Source organism: Blastomyces gilchristii (assembly GCF_000003855.2).
Source record: "Blastomyces gilchristii SLH14081 genomic scaffold supercont1.39, whole genome shotgun sequence".
NCBI lineage: Eukaryota > Fungi > Ascomycota > Eurotiomycetes > Onygenales > Ajellomycetaceae > Blastomyces > Blastomyces gilchristii.
In genome coordinates, this window is record NW_003101644.1 from 79,193 (window position 1) to 83,574 (window position 4,382).

Consider the following 4,382-nt stretch of genomic DNA (forward strand, 5'->3'; position numbering starts at 1 on the left):
TGTAAATCACTGAATAAGTATCTATAAGTACTTATTCTTATATTTGAAGCTTTATCCGTCAGTAATTACTTATTATAACTGAAAGAATTAGAAACTTATATACTTTAATCTCTGTGAACTCTACTACAGTCTACAGATACTTAGAAGCAGCTATCTAAATTATAAATAATCTCTATAAAAGAAGTTTTAAAGAACTTATTAATTATTCATAGAATATTATTCTCTGTATTTATAATAGAGAAACTCTCTGAACTTATAAATAAATTAATCTTAATAAAAAATATTCTTAAGTATCTCTCACAGAATCTGTGAGTCAGTGTAAGATTATAAGTATACACTAACTTCTTATATGTAAATTAATTAGCAGCTGTTAGAGCTTCTTTATATTTATAAGCTTATTCAGAAGAAGTTATGTTATTATTCAGTAGCTATATATTCTTCTAAATTACATTCTTCTTTATCAGATTCAGTTACACTTATATAACTATACTATAAGCTCTAACTTCATGCGGATTAGTGCTAGATTGATCATGTGACCGTGTCTGAGATCAGAATCAGATTTTTTGATAGTTTTATTATTAATTTAACTGATTTCATTACATAGTTTTAATATTAGATAGTAGTTTCATACTATTTCAGTAAGACTTACTGTCTACTCTTATCATATTTTTCAAATAAGATCATGATTTTCACTTCTTAATTTAAATTATTTTTATTACTTTAAATGACTTTAAATCTTATTTAAGTGTTATTCAAAGCATTACTTTTTAAAAAAATTAAAAATAGTTTAAAAAAAACCTTAAAATGTCTAAAAATAGTAACTTTATACTAAGAATGAGACTAAATAAGATCAAATGAGATCACTTTCTCATTTTTTTCAAGTCATGATTTCATTTTAAGATCTCATATATAGTCACTTTACATGTTTTTTTAATGACTAGTCTCAGTGAAATTCATGCTAAGAAATGTATAAATCAGATCAAATGAAATTAAATATGAAATTTATAATTTCAGTGATCAGTCTAATTAGTGCACTGCTAATATTCATAATTATACAGTCTATTTCTGATTTAACTAGTATTCTGCTTACACTTTTACAAAGAAGCTTTTACTATATTATATCTTCTTATTTACTAACTTTTTCATTCTTTAATTATTATCTCGAAGACTCAGTGACGTAGTGATTAACTACGCTACTATAAAGCCTTAATTAACAGTCTTCTTCTCAGAAAATAAATGTTAAGAGAGAGTAGATTCAAACTCTGTGAGAGTTATCTTAATTATAGCTTTTACTATTAAGTTATAAAACAGTATTGAGAGCTTTCAGATACACTATAGTGAATTATTATCAAGCTTAAGATATTTATCTTAGAAGTTCTCAGACACTAATTCTTACTAATCTTAGAATTAACAGTCTCTCAGATACTTCAAGTTAGATTAGTATTAAAGTAATTAAGATTTAGAGTATTTACAGAATAGTGAATTATTATTAAGTTTAACTGATCAGATTTTATCTCTCTCACTTTAAATACTTACGCCTCAGTGGCCGAATGGTTAATGCGGCCACCTGGTAGCGCCTTGGCGTGGGAAACCAAGGCGCATGGGTTCGAAACCCGCAGGGGATACATTAAATCTGAAACTCAAGCACCTCAGGTTTCTAATAAATACAGAGGTGTACAAATCGCTTCAATGAATCACTCTATGTTCCTGGGCTGGGAAGTTATTATCGCATGTATCTAATTGTCACTCCTTTGTATTTTCCTATGTTCTTGTTATCTTGGTGTGGTCTCAACACCTGTATTTCCTCCTGTATAATCAACACTTAATCTGTATTTAACATCACGCAAGGACTCATCATAAGCTCCGCTTGCATATGAGTATAATGAAAGAATAATAATAATAATAATAATTAAATACTTACTTCTAAAGAATTGAAATTTAAAAACTATCTGATTAAAATATCTCAGATTTAGTAAGAATTTAGATAAGATAAAATCTAAACACTTTTAATAGATAATTAGTATAAGTAAGACTGTGATAGTTAATTAATAGATTAAAATACTGAGATTAATAGCTGAAAGATTAGAAACTTAACAAGAATTAAATAGCTCTGATATTATTCTTAGTAAGAATCTTACTTATAAGTAAGCTAGTTACAGAAGCTAGCTGAGTAGCAGCTTTTTAAAGAAAATGATAATCTCTGAAGCAGATCTGAGAGAACAGAGATAGCAGTCAGTTATATAGAGTATTAAAATATGTATATAGCTTAAGATGTAAAGTGTAGAGATTTTATTCTGTAGTTACTTTTTCTTTTCTATTCTTTTCTATCTACTTATTTAATATATCTATTTTTAAGACTTTATGCTTCTTTCTTTATCATGATATTTCTAAATGATTTTAAAAGTATCAGAAGGTGTTAAAATACTGTAATTTGTAAAAAGTTTTTATATTCTGAGCTGGAATTTTCTGATTTTACATATCTGAAGTTAATAAATGTATAATAGTTGACTTTATAAATATTAGAAAAACTCTGAGAATTAAAAGTTCTCAGATAGATATCATAGCCTCTGACTATATATATCTATAATTAAAGAATAATAATAATATTATCTCTGTTATTATTATTATTGAATATTATTATCTTATACAAGATTTCTGTTTTCTCTTTATCAAGCTCTTTTCAATCTATTTATTTATTACATTATACATGTTTCTGATAATAACTCTCTGTTCTTATAATAAGTATTATTATAGTGCTTATACTGAGCAGTTCATTAGTAGTAGACTGACCGTGTGACCGTGTCTGGGACCAGGACCAGATTTTTTGATAGTTTCATTACCAATTTGACTGATCCTATTACACGGTTTTAACATTAGATAGTAGTCTCATATCATCCCAGTGAGACTTACTGTCTACTCTTGTCACATTTTCCAAATGGGACCATGATTTCCACTTCTCAATTTAAATTATTTTTATTGCTTTAAATGACTTTAAATCTCATTTGAGCATTACCAAAAAGTGTTACTTTTTAAAAAATTAAAAATAGTCTAAAAAAAACCTTAAAATGTCTAAAAATAGTAACTTTATGCTAAGAATGGGACTAAATGGGACCAAATGAGACCACTTTCTTATTTTTTTCAAGTCATGGTTCCATTTTAAGATCTGATATATAGTCACTTTACATGTTTTTTTGATAGCCAGTCCCAGCGGGATTCACACCAAGAAATGTATGAGACCAGACCAAATGAGACCAAATGTGAAATTCATGGTCCCGGCGGCCAGTCTAATTAGTAGTAAGTGAAATATGTTATAAAATATAATCAGAACTTGTTTTTCTAATAATTATTAAAATATATTATTATAAATAATATATCTTCTTTATCTTCTTATACACTCTTAAATCTTGCTTAGCAGACATCTAATTATGTTTTTCTGACATGATTTTTTATATGAGTGCAGATGCTAATTTGTTATTTTTATTTATATAGAATTTTTATATATTATCAGATTTATATTTACTAGTAATAGTGAATATCTCAATATTAATTTATTAATCAAGAACTTGAAGAATGTGATACTAAAGAAATTATTCATATTATATATAACTAAGTCTTTTACATTTCTCTTTATCTCTTCTGTTACTATTTCTCTCTCTACTACTTCTTCTCAATCTTCTACACTTATCTCTGTATCTAATTCTTTAACTTCTGTTACTTCTGCTTCTGCTTCTGCTGCTTCTACTGTTATTACTTCTATCTCTACTGTTACTACTCTTATCTCTGCTATCTCTACTACTTCTGCTACTTTTAACTCTTCTTGTTTTAAGAAGATATTATATAGACTTGATAAATCTTATTTCTCAGTGTATATACTTCTACTCTTTTTACTAATCTCTAGAACAATTTATTATATAAAGACTGTATATAACGCAGCTATCTAAAGCTCAGTCATAAACACTGATTATTATATTTATTTTCAATATTTATAATGAGATAATTATACATTTATATCTGAGAATTACTTCTTTTCTTAACAGTGTTAAGAGTGTAAGTTTTTTCTTTTTCATCTTCTCTTTAAACACTAATTTTTCTAGAGGAAATTGCTATGAGTTTTATTATGTATAAAGTTATAGTGTCTATGAATATCAAGAAACTTTTTATATCTCTTAAATTCAATATTACAGATATATTCACTCTAATGAATTTCTTTATATAAGAGGTCTACACTGAATAGATTGGTATGATATTTATAGATCTTATATAATAAAGTGAAAAATATTAAAGAAGAAAAGAAAGAGAAAGTGCGAGAATCAGCAATTAAAGTGAATATTTATACACATATATGATAACATACACAGTGAAGCTTCAGAGTGAAAGAATAG

At 26.5% G+C, this 4,382-nt stretch overlaps 1 pseudogene across 1 annotated transcript; it reads left to right on the top strand.

The window, feature by feature from the left end:
• Positions 1 to 1,536: 1,536 nt before the first annotated feature.
• On the top strand, positions 1,537 to 1,625 carry BDBG_17987 (annotated as a pseudogene). The gene has a single exon. The product of its transcript is annotated as a tRNA-OTHER (tRNA).
• The last annotated feature ends 2,757 nt before the right edge of the window (positions 1,626 to 4,382 follow it).